The sequence below is a fragment of the Bombina bombina genome, chromosome 2, assembly GCF_027579735.1.
Source record: "Bombina bombina isolate aBomBom1 chromosome 2, aBomBom1.pri, whole genome shotgun sequence".
NCBI classification, from domain to species: Eukaryota; Metazoa; Chordata; class Amphibia; order Anura; family Bombinatoridae; genus Bombina; species Bombina bombina.
This window is the reverse complement of record NC_069500.1, coordinates 1,403,789,774-1,403,803,112: the sequence shown is the minus strand read 5'-3', so window position 1 is coordinate 1,403,803,112 and position 13,339 is coordinate 1,403,789,774. Positions and strand designations below refer to the sequence as shown.

At 39.7% G+C, this 13,339-nt stretch overlaps 1 protein-coding gene across 1 annotated transcript in view; it reads right to left on the bottom strand.

Moving 5' to 3' along the window:
* The window catches only part of NAGK (N-acetylglucosamine kinase), a 96,714-nt gene that overhangs the window by 19,088 nt on the left and 64,287 nt on the right, over positions 1-13,339 (bottom strand). The window lies entirely within an intron of this gene.

The following is a 13,339-nucleotide window of genomic DNA, read 5'->3' as shown; positions in this document are numbered from 1 at the left end:
TACGTTAGTGTGGTGGGACAGAGGAATACAGAGGCTGTGTCATTACGTTAGTGTGGTGGGACAGAGGAATACAGAGACTGTGTCATTACGTTAGTGTGGTGGTACTGAGGAATACAGAGGCTGTGTCATTACGTTAGTGTGGTGGGACAGAGGAATACAGTGACTGTGTCATACGTTAGTGTGGTGGGACAGAGGAATACAGAGGCTGTGTCATATGTTAGTGTGGTTGGACAGAGGAATACAGAGACTGTGTCATACGTTAGTGTGGTGGTACTGAGGAATACAGAGGCTGTGTCATATGTTAGTGTGGTGGTACTGAGGAATACAGAGGCTGTGTCATATGTTAGTGTGGTGGGACAGAGGAATACAGAGGCTGTGTCATATGTTAGTGTGGTGGGACAGAGGAATACAGAGGCTGTGTCATTACGTTAGTGTGGTGGTACTGAGGAATACAGAGACTGTGTCATACGTTAGTGTGGTGGGACTGAGGAATACAGAGACTGTGTCATATGTTAGTGTGGTGGTACTGAGGAATAAAGAGACTGTGTCATATGTTAGTGTGGTGGGACAGAGGAATACAGAGGCTGTGTCATTACGTTAGTGTGGTGGTACTGAGGAATACAGAGACTGTGTCATACGTTAATGTGGTGGGACTGAGGAATACAGAGACTGTGTCATATGTTAGTGTGGTGGTACTGAGGAATACAGAGACTGTGTCATTACGTTAGTGTGGTGGTACTGAGGAATACAGAGACTGTGTCATATGTTAGTGTGGTGGGACAGAGGAATACAGAGACTGTGTCATATGTTAGTGTGGTGGGACAGAGGAATACAGAGACTGTGTCATATGTTAGTGTGGTAGGACAGAGGAATACAGAGACTGTGTCATATGTTAGTGTGGTAGGACAGAGGAATACAGAGACTGTGTCATATGTTAGTGTGGTGGTACTGAGGAATACAGAGACTGTGTCATACGTTAGTGTGGTGGGACTGAGGAATACAGAGGCTGTGTCATATGTTAGTGTGGTGGGACAGTCTGGACTTATTTTAATATTTCTCGTTACTTTAGCCCTGAGTGATAAGAGATGAACAAAAGCTCACTCAGGTGGTTCTAATGCTAGGGGTTCTCCTAGGATCCTAGGAAGGGGCTTTTGGGTAATTAGCTAAGTAGGCAGCACAGGAATATTGTGAAAGATGTTCTATACAATAATCTACAGCAATTTAAAGGGAAAATAAGGCCATGTACATTAGTTACACAGCCTGCGGAAAATAGACTGAATTAGAAGATAAGACCAAACTAAATGACATATTCAGATGTTAAAAATATGTGAGAGTTCAGTTCTCTATAGGTGTCAAACTTGTATAAACGATTCCTCAGATTTGAAGGGCAGTAAGATATTTCATCTGTACTATAAGCTGTATATTAATATCAATAAGGTGAATTAGGGCAGCGCTCAACAAATCCGGGAGCCAGAAAGCTACTGGCTCCTAAAATTGTACCCCTGACTCCTAATTCATATAAAAATACCACTGTCGGGCTCCTAAATTCTTATTGGCTCCTGAATTTTAAACGGTTTTGTCGACCCCTGCATTAGGGGACATCTTGGTCTGTGCCACCAGACTGCCAATCGTAAGGTGGGCACCAACTCAATCATTCTTATACTAATACTGAACCAGTCTATTATAGTAGAGGTCTTAAAAGATTGCACCGCTGGTCCTCTGAAAGCTGCATGCCCAGGTCACTATGGTAAACTACATAGTTTAGTATTAGACATGTGGCCAAAGATACTGTAGTAGTAAGTATGTCAAACACACACAAATATATATATATATATATATATATATATATATTTATTTATTAGGGCTGCACAATTAATTGCGGATGTGGTTTTAAACCACGATTAATCGCTGCGGTTTTAAAACCACAAGAGTGCGATTTTTTGAAAAAATAAATAAATCTTCAGATGTGTCTGTACTGCATTGATTTGTTTGTGATTTCTTGCAAACCAGCACCATCTAGTGGTTGCTTTTAGCACACATTTGTAAAATGGCTGTTTTACTTTCACTTTCTGTTTGTGATCTCAGTAGTAGTCGATCAATCTATACAAGTCTAAAAGCAGAGCCCATGCAGGAGAGTGAAGAGGATGGAAAGTCACTTACTTATATTTCCCCCTAGAGACGTCTGCAGTCTGAAACTTAGCATATGCAATCATTATGGAACCTCCCACACAATCTCCTGCTCTCTGAGAAACGGCTCAAATATATAGCAGATGCAGTTAACCCCACAGCTGCCATAAAGGCTAAAACCTCTGCTAGCTAGCTGCTGGGTTAACTGTATCTACAATGCATTTGATATCAGCAAGGCACAGCATTTCTAAAAGGAGCAGCCCCCCACCGGTACTTGCTATATGTATTGGATTCCTGGACAGGAGCAGGGCTCATTTTCAGTCAAGATAAAATGTTTAAAAAATGCGGAGTGTATTGGACATTGAGAAACGCGTACATTAAGATTCTGTAGATTTCAATATAGCAGAATAAGCAGTCGCGGATACAAGTTTCACCCACCGGAACTGCCAATATAGATGGCCCCTTAACGGAGACAAACTGCATTCCCTGGAGAACCCTCTGCTATAGCTGACTATAAATCTGCTGAAAAGGTGAATCGGGAATTATCTGGATCCAGTAAGATTTCTTAACTACCGTCTACCTAAATGACCTTTTAACTGATGTGCCTGTTATTTCTTTTATGTAATTAGCAAGAGTCCATGAGCTAGTGACGTATGGGATATACATTCCTACCAGGAGGGGCAAAGTTTCCCAAACCTCAAATGCCTATAAATACACCCCTCACCACACCCACAAATCAGTTTTACAAACTTTGCCTCCTATTGAGGTGGTGAAGTAAGTTTGTGCTAGATTCTACGTTGATATGCGCTCCGCAGCAGGTTGGAGCCCGGTTTTCCTCTCAGCGTGCAGTGAATGTCAGAGGGATGTGAGGAGAGTATTGCCTATTTGAATTCAATGATCTCCTTCTACGGGGTCTATTTCATAGGTTCTCTGTTATCGGTCGTAGAGATTCATCTCTTACCTCCCTTTTCAGATTGACGATATACTCTTATTTATATACCATTACCTATGCTGATTTTCATTTCAGTACTGGTTTGGCTTTCTACAACATGTAGATGAGTGTCCTGGGGTAAGTAAGTCTTATTTTCTGTGACACTCTAAGCTATGGTTGGGCACTTTTTTATAAAGTTCTAAATATATGTATTCAAACATTTATTTGCCTTGACTCAGGATGTTCAACATTCCTTATTTCAGACAGTCAGTTTCATATTTGGGATAATGCATATGAATGAATCAATTTTTTTCTTACCTTAAAATTTGACTTTTTCCCTGTGGGCTGTTAGGCTCGCGGGGGCTGAAAATGCTTCATTTTATTGCGTCATTCTTGGCGCGGACTTTTTTGGCGCAAATTTTTTTTTCTGTTTCCGGCGTCATACGTGTCGCCGGAAGTTGCGTCATTTTTTACGTTCTTTTGCGCCAAAAGTGTCGCCGTTCCGGATGTGGCGTCATTTTTGGCGCCAAAAGCATTTAGGTGCCAAATAATGTGGGCGTCATTTTTGGCGCTAAAAAAATATGGGCGTCACTATTGTCTCCACATTATTTAAGTCTCATTATTTATTGCTTCTGGTTGCTAGAAGCTTGTTCACTGGCATATTTTCCCTTTCCTGAAACTGTCATTTAAGGAATTTGATCAATTTTGCTTTATATGTTGTTTTTTTTTCTATTACATATTGCAAGATGTCCCACGTTGAAACGGAGTCAGAAGATACTTCTGCAAAATCGCTGCCTGGAGCTACCAAAGCTAAGTGTATCCGCTGTAAACTTATGGTATCTGTTCCTCCAGCTGTTGTTTGTACTGTTTGTCATGACAAACTTGTTAATGCAGATAATATTTCCTTTAGTACTGTTACATTACCTGTTGTTGTTCCGTCAACATCTAATACTCAGAGTGTTCCTGATAACATAAGAGATTTTGTTTCTAAATCCATTAAGAAGGCTATGTCTGTTATTCCTCCTTCTAGTAAACGTAAAAAGTCTTTTAAAACTTCTCATTTTTCAGATGAATTTTTAAATGAACATCATCATTCTGATTCTGATAATGGTTCTTCTGGTTCAGAGGATTCTGTCTCAGAGGTTGATGCTGATAAATCTTCATATTTATTTAAAATGGAATTTATTCGTTCTTTACTTAAAGAAGTCCTAATTGCATTAGAAATTGAGGATTCTGGTCCTCTTGATACTAAATCTAAACGTTTAGATAAGGTTTTTAAATCTCCTGTAGTTATTCCAGAAGTTTTTCCTGTCCCTGGTGCTATTTCTGAAGTAATTTCCAGGGAATGGAATAATTTGGGTAATTCATTTACTCCTTCTAAACGTTTTAAGCAATTATATCCTGTGCCATCTGACAGATTAGAGTTTTGGGACAAAATCCCTAAGGTTGATGGGGCTGTCTCTACTCTTGCTAAAGCTTACTTGTGTTCAGATAATCTTCTTAGACCTGCTATATCTTTAGCAGATGTTGCTGCAGCCTCAACTTTTTGGTTAGAAGCTTTAGCGCAACAAGTAACATATCATAATTCTCATAGCATTATTATTCTTCTTCAACATGCTAATAATTTTATTTGTGATGCCATCTTTGATATCATTAGAGTTGATGTCAGGTATATGTCTCTAGCTATTTTAGCTAGAAGAGCTTTATGGCTTAAAACTTGGAATGCTGATATGTCTTCTAAGTCTACTCTGCTTTCCCTTTCTTTCCAGGGTAATAAATTGTTTGGTTCTCAGTTGGATTCTATTATCTCAACTGTTACTGGAGGGAAAGGAACTTTTTTACCACAGGATAAAAAAATCTAAAAGGTAAATTTAGGTCAAATAATCATTTTCGTTCCTTTCGTCACAACAAGGAACAAAAACCTGATCCTTCATCGTCAGGAGCGGTATCAGTTTGGAAACCATCTCCAGTCTGGAATAAATCCAAGCCTTTTAGAAAATCAAAGCCAGCTCCTAAATCCACATGAAGGTGCGGCCCTCATTCCAGCTCAGCTGGTAGGGGGCAGATTACGTTTTTTGAAAGAAATTTGGATCAATTCCGTTCACAATCTTTGGATTCAGAACATTGTTTCAGAAGGGTACAGAATTGGCTTCAAGATAAGGCCTCCTGCAAAGAGATTTTTTCTTTCCCGTGTCCCAGTAAACCCAGCGAAGGCTCAAGCATTTCTGAAATGTGTTTCAGATCTAGAGTTGACTGGAGTAATTATGCCAGTTCCAGTTCTGGAACAGGGACTGGGGTTTTACTCAAATCTCTTCATTGTACCAAAGAAGGAGAATTCCTTCACACCAGTTCTGGATCTAAAAATATTGAATCGTTATGTAAGGATACCAACATTCAAAATGGTAACTGTAAGGACTATCCTGCCTTTTGTTCAGCAAGGGCATTATATGTCTACAATAGATTTACAGAATGCATATCTGCATATTCCGATTCATCCAGATCACTATCAGTTTCTGAGATTCTCTTTCCTAGACAAGCATTACCAGTTTGTGGCTCTGCCGTTTGGCCTAGCTACAGCTCCAAGAATTTTTACAAAGGTTCTCGGTGCCCTTCTGTCTGTAATCAGAGAACAGGGTATTGTGGTATTTCCTTATTTGGACGATATCTTGGTACTTGCTCAGTCTTCACATTTAGCAGAATCTCATACGAATCGACTTGTGTTGTTTCTTCAACATCATGGTTGGAGGATCAATTTACCAAAAAGTTCATTGATTCCTCAGACACAGGTAACCTTTTTAGGTTTCCAGATAGATTCAGTGTCCATGACTCTATCTTTGACAGACAAGAGACGTCTAAAATTGATATCAGCTTGTCGAAACCTTCAGTCACAATCATTCCCTTCGGTAGCCTTATGCATGGAAATTCTAGGTCTTATGACTGCTGCATCGGACGCGATCCCCTTTGCTCGTTTTCACATGCGGCCTCTTCAGCTCTGTATGCTGAACCAGTGGTGCAGGGATTACACAAAGATATCTCAATTAATATCTTTAAAACCGATTGTACGACACTCTCTGACGTGGTGGACAGATCACCATCGTTTAGTTCAGGGGGCTTCTTTTGTTCTTCCGACCTGGACTGTAATTTCAACAGATGCAAGTCTTACAGGTTGGGGAGCTGTGTGGGGGTCTCTGACAGCACAAGGGGTTTGGGAATCTCAGGAGGTGAGATTACCGATCAATATTTTGCAACTCCGTGCAATTTTCAGAGCTCTTCAGTCTTGGCCTCTTCTAAAGAGAGAATCGTTCAGACAGACAATGTCACAACTGTGGCATACATCAATCATCAAGGAGGGACTCACAGTCCTCTGGCTATGAAAGAAGTATCTCGAATTCTGGTATGGGCGGAATCCAGCTCCTGTCTAGTTTCTGCGGTTCATATCCCAGGTATAGACAATTGGGAAGCGGATTATCTCAGTCGCCACACGTTACATCCGGGCGAATGGTCTCTTCACCCAGAGGTATTTCTTCAGATTGTTCAAATGTGGGGACTTCCAGAAATAGATTTGATGGCCTCTCATCTAAACAAGAAACTTCCCAGGTATCTGTCTAGATCCAGGGATCCTCAAGCGGTAGCAGTGGATGCATTGTCACTTCCTTGGAAGTATCATCCTGCCTATATCTTTCCGCCTCTAGTTCTTCTTCCAAGAGTAATCTCCAAGATTCTGAAGGAATGCTCGTTTTTTCTGCTGGTAGCTCCAGCATGGCCTCACAGGTTTTGGTATGCGGATCTTGTCCGGATGGCCTCTTGCCAACCGTGGACTCTTCCGTTAAGGCCAGACCTTCTGTCGCAAGGTCCTTTTTTCCATCAGGATCTCAAATCCTTAAATTTAAAGGTATGGAGATTGAACGCTTGATTCTTAGTCAAAGAGGTTTCTCTGACTCTGTGATTAATACTATGTTACAGGCTCGTAAATCTGTATCTAGGGAGATATATTATAGAGTCTGGAAGACTTATATTTCTTGGTGTCTTTCTCATCATTTTTCCTGGCATTCTTTTAGAATTCCGAGAATTTTACAGTTTCTTCAGGATGGTTTGGATAAAGGTTTGTCTGCAAGTTCCTTGAAAGGACAAATCTCTGCTCTTTCTGTTCTTTTTCACAGAAAGATTGCTAATCTTCCTGATATTCATTGTTTTGTACAAGCTTTGGTTCGTATAAAACCTGTCATTAAGTCAATTTCTCCTCCTTGGAGTTTGAATTTGGTTCTGAGGGCTCTTCAAGCTCCTCCGTTTGAACCTATGCATTCATTGGACATTAAATTACTTTCTTGGAAAGTTTTGTTCCTTTTGGCTATCTCTTCTGCCAGAAGAGTTTCTGAATTATCTGCTCTTTCTTGTGAGTCTCCTTTTCTGATTTTTCACCAGGATAAGGCGGTGTTGCGAACTTCTTTTAAATTTTTTACCTAAGGTTGTGAATTCCAACAACATTAGTAGAGAAATTGTGGTTCCTTCATTATGTCCTAATCCTAAGAATTCTAAGGAGAAATCATTGCATTTTTTTGATGTAGTTAGAGCTTTGAAATATTATGTTGAAGCTACTAAGAATTTCCGAAAGACTTCTAGTCTATTTGTTATCTTTTCCGGTTCTAGGAAAGGTCAGAAGGCCTCTGCCATTTCTTTGGCATCTTGGTTGAAATCTTTAATTCATCATGCTTATGTCGAGTCGGGTAAAACTCCGCCTCAAAGGATTACAGCTCATTCTACTAGGTCAGTTTCTACTTCCTGGGCGTTTAGGAATGAAGCTTCGGTTGATCAGATTTGCAAAGCAGCAACTTGGTCTTCTTTGCATACTTTTACTAAATTCTACCATTTTGATGTGTTTTCTTCTTCTGAAGCTGTCTTTGGTAGAAAAGTACTTCAGGCAGCTGTTTCAGTTTGAATCTTCTGCTTATATTTTCAGTTTTTTTCTTTATAAGATTTAAACTTTATTTTTGGGTGTGGATTTTTTTCAGCGGAATTGGCTGTCTTTATTTTATCCCTCCCTCTCTAGTGACTCTTGCGTGGAAGATCCACATCTTGGGTAGTCATTATCCCATACGTCACTAGCTCATGGACTCTTGCTAATTACATGAAAGAAAACATAATTTATGTAAGAACTTACCTGATAAATTCATTTCTTTCATATTAGCAAGAGTCCATGAGGCCCACCCTTTTTTTGTGGTGGTTATGATTTTTTTGTATAAAGCACAATTATTCCAATTCCTTATATTTATGCTTCGCACTTTTTTCTTATCACCCCACTTCTTGGCTATTCGTTAAACTGATTTGTGGGTGTGGTGAGGGGTGTATTTATAGGCATTTGAGGTTTGGGAAACTTTGCCCCTCCTGGTAGGAATGTATATCCCATACGTCACTAGCTCATGGACTCTTGCTAATATGAAAGAAATGAATTTATCAGGTAAGTTCTTACATAAATTATGTTTTTCTTAATTCTGGTACGCTGAATACCTTATTTTATTTGTTTTTATGTGTTATTAAAGTATTTCACTTGAGTCCTTTTTGTGCTCTTCTCCTTCGTTATTTTTCAGTTTCTACTTTTGTGGGGATATTATCGATACACCCCCAGGAGAGCAGCATATACCTTCAGGTGTGGACACTAGTGGTTTATTAGCATCATTCGAATCAACAGACATTTGAATGCATGGTTGGATTTAACCCATACTTTCTTTCATGTAATTAGCAAGAGTCCATGAGCTAGTGACGTATGGGATATACATTCCTACCAGGAGGGGCAAAGTTTCCCAAACCTCAAAATGCCTACAAATACACCCCTCACCACACCCACAAATCAGTTTTACAAACTTTGCCTCCTATGGAGGTGGTGAAGTAAGTTTGTGCTAGATTCTACGTTGATATGCGCTCCACAGCAGGTTGGAGCCCGGTTTTCCTCTCAGCGTGCAGTGAATGTCAGAGGGATGTGAGGAGAGTATTGCCTATTTGAATGCAGTGATCTCCTTCTACGGGGTCTATTTCATAGGTTCTCTGTTATCGGTCGTAGAGATTCATCTCTTACCTCCCTTTTCAGATCGACGATATACTCTTATATATACCATTTCCTCTACTGATTCTCGTTTCAGTACTGGTTTGGCTTTCTACTACATGTAGATGAGTGTCCTGGGGTAAGAAAGTCTTATTTTCTGTGACACTCTAAGCTATGGTTGGGCACTTTTTATATAAAGTTCTAAATATATGTATTCAAACATTTATTTGCCTTGACTCAGGATGTTCAACATTCCTTATTTCAGACAGTCAGTTTCATATTTGGGATAATGCATATGAATAATTCATTTTTTTCTTACCTTAAAAAATTTGACTTTCCCTGTGGGCTGTTAGGCTCGCGGGGGCTGAAAATGCTTCATTTTATTGCGTCATTCTTGGCGCGGACTTTTTTGGCGCAAAAATTATTTTCTGTTTCCGGCGTCATACGTGTCGCCGGAAGTTGCATCATTTTTGACGTTCTTTTGCGCCAAAAGTGACGGCGTTCCGGATGTGGCGTCATTTTTGGCGCCAAAAGCATTTAGGCGCCAAATAATGTGGGCGTCTTTTTTGGCGCGAAAAAATATGGGCGTCACTTTTGTCTCCACATTATTTAAGTCTCATTGATTTTTTGCTTCTGGTTGCTAGAAGCTTATTCACTGGCATTTTTTTCCCATTCCTGAAACTGTCATTTAAGGAATTTGATCAATTTTGCTTTATATGTTGTTTTTTCTATTACATATTGCAAGATGTCCCACGTTAAAGCTGAGTCAGAAGATACTTCTGGAATATCCCTGCCTGGGGCTGAAGCTACCAAAGCTAAGTGTATCTACTGTAAACTTATGGAATCTGTTCCTCCAGCTGTTGTTTGTACTGTTTTGTCATGACAAACTGTTTATGCAGATAATATTTCCTTTAAGTACTGTTACATTACCTGTTGCTGTTCTGTCAACATCTAATACTCAGAGTGTTCCTGATAACATAAGAGATTTTGTTTTTAAATCCATTAAGAAGGCTATGGCTGTTATTTCTCCTTCTAGTAAATGTAAAAAGTCTTTTAAAACTTCTAATTTTTCAGATGAATTTTTAAATGAACATCATCATTCTGATTCTGATAATGGTTCTTCTGGTTCAGAGGATTCTGTCTCAGAGGTTGATGCTGATAAATCTTCATATTTATTTAAAATGAAATTTATTTGTTCTTTACTTAAAGAAGTCCTAATTGCATTAGAAATTGAGGATTCTGGTCCTCTTGATACTAAATCTAAACGTTTAGATAAGGTTTTTAAATTTCCTGTAGTTATTCCAGAAGTTTTTCCTGTCCCTAGTGCTATTTCTGAAGTAATTTCCAAGGAATGGAATAATTTGGGTAATTCATTTACTCCTTCTAAACGTTTTAAGCAATTATATCCTGTGCCATCTGACAGATTAGAGTTTTGGGACAAAATCCCTAAAGTTGATGGGGCTGTCTCTACTCTTGTTAAGCGTACTATTCCTACGGCAGATGGTACTTCCTTAAGGATCCTTTAGATAGGAAAATTGAATCCTTTCTAAGAAAAGCTTACTTGTGTTCAGGTAATCTTCTTAGACCTGCTATATCTTTAGCGGATGTTGCTGCAGCTTCATCTTTTAGTTAGAAGCTTTAGCGCAACAAGTAACAGATCATAATTCTCATAGCATTTTTATTCTTCAACATGCTAATAATTTTATTTGTAATGCCATCTTTGATATCATTAGAGTTGATGTCAGGTATATGTCTCTAGCTATTTTAGCTAGAAGAGCTTTATGGCTTAAGATTTGGAATGCTGTTATGTCTTCTAAGTCTACTCTGCTTTCCCTTTCTTTCCAGGGTAATGATCGTTTTCATTCCTTTTGTCACAACAAGGAACAAAAACCTGATCCTTCATCCTCAGGAGCGGTATCAGTTTGGAAACCATCTCCAGTCTGGAATAAATTTAAGCCTTTTAGAAAATCAAAGCCAGCTCCTAAGTCCACATGAAGGTGCGGCCCTCATTCCAGCTCAGCTGGTAGGGGGCAGATTACGTTTTTTCTAAGATATTTGGATCAATTCCGTTCACAATCTTTGGATTCAGAACATTGTTTCAGAAGGGTACAGAATTGGCTTCAAGATAAGGCCTCCTGCAAAGAGATTTTTTCTTTCCCGTGTCCCAGTAAACCCAGCGAAGGCTCAAGCATTTCTGAAATGTGTTTCAGATCTAGAGTTGACTGGAGTAATTTTGCCAGTTCCAGTTCTGGAACAGGGACTGGGGTTTTATTCAAATCTCTTCATTGTACCAAAGAAAGAAAATTCCTTCAGACCAGTTCTGGATCTAAAAATATTGAATCGTTATTTAAGGATACCAACATTCAAAATGGTAACTGTAAGGACTATCCTGCCTTTTGTTCAACAAGGGCATTATATGTCTACTATAGATTTACAGGATGCATATCTGCATATTCCAATTCATCCAGATCACTATCAGTTTCTGAGATTCTCTTTCCTAGATAAGCATTACCAGTTTGTGGCTCTGCCGTTTGGCCTAGCTACAGCTCCAAGAATTTTTTATGAAGGTTCTCGGTGCCCTTCTGTCTGTAATCAGAGAACAGGGTATTGTGGTATTCCTTATTTGGACGATATCTTGGTACTTGCTCAGTCTTCTTATTTAGCAGAATCTCATTCGAATCGACTTGTGTTGTTTCTTCAACATCATGGTTGGAGGATCAATTTACCAAAAAGTTCATTGATTCCTCAGACTTAGGTAACCTTTTTAGGTTTTCAGATAGATTCAGTATCCATGACTATCTTTGATAGACATGAGACATCTAAAGTTGATATCAGCTTGTCAAAACCTTCAGTCACAATCTTTCCCTTCGGTAGCCTTATGCATGGAAATTCTAGGTCTTATGACTGTGGCATCGGACGCGATCCCCTTTGCTCGTTTTCACATGCGGCCTCTTCAGCTCTGTATGCTGAACCAGTAGTGCAGGGATTACACAAAGATATCTCAATTAATATCTTTAAAACCGATTGTACGACACTCTCTGACGTGGTGGACAGATCACCATCGTTTAGTTCAGGGGGCTTCTTTTGTTCTTCCGACCTGGACTGTAATTTCAACAGATGCAAGTCTTACAGGTTGGGGAGCTGTGTGGGGGTCTCTGACAGCACAAGGGGTTTGGGAATCTCAGGAGGTGAGATTACCGATCAATATTTTGCAACTCCGTGCAATTTTCAGAGCTCTTCAGTCTTGGCCTCTTCTGAAGAGAGAATCGTTCATTTGTTTTCAGACAGACAATGTCACAACTGTGGCATACATCAATCATCAAGGAGGGACTCACAGTCCTCTGGCTATGAAAGAAGTATCTCGAATTCTGGTTTGGGCGGAATCCAGCTCCTGTCTAATCTCTGCGGTTCATATTCCAGGAATAGACAATTGGGAAGCGGATTATCTCAGTCGCCAAACGTTGCATCCGTGCGAATGGTCTCTTCACCCAGAGGTATTTCTTCAGATTGTTCAAATGTGGGAACTTCCAGAAATAGATCTGATGGCTTCTCATCTAAACAAGAAACTTCCCAGGTATCTGTCCAGATCCCGGGATCCTCAGGCGGAGGCAGTGGATGCATTATCACTTCCTTGGAAGTATCATCCTGCCTATATCTTTCCGCCTCTAGTTCTTCTTCCAAGAGTAATCTCCAAGATTCTGAAGGAATACTCGTTTGTTCTGCTGGTAGCTCCAGCATGGCCTCACAGGTTTTGGTATGCGGATCTTGTCCGGATGGCCTCTTGCCAACCGTGGACTCCGTTAAGACCAGACCTTCTGTCGCAAGGTCCTTTTTTCCATCAGGATCTCAAATCCTTAAATTTAAAGGTATGGAGATTGAACGCTTGATTCTTGGTCAAAGAGGTTTCTCTGACTCTGTGATTAATACTATGTTACAGGCTCGTAAATCTGTATCTAGAGAGATATATTATAGAGTCTGGAAGACTTATATTTCTTGGTGTCTTTCTCATCATTTTTCCTGGCATTCTTTTAGAATTCCGAGAATTTTACAGTTTCTTCAGGATGGTTTAGATAAAGGTTTGTCCGCAAGTTCCTTGAAAGGTCAAATCTCTGCTCTTTCTGTTCTTTTTCACAGAAAGATTGCTAATCTTCCTGATATTCATTGTTTTGTACAAGCCTTGTTTCGTATTAAACCTGTCATTAAGTCAATTTCTCCTCCTTGGAGTTGAATTTGGTTCTGGGGGC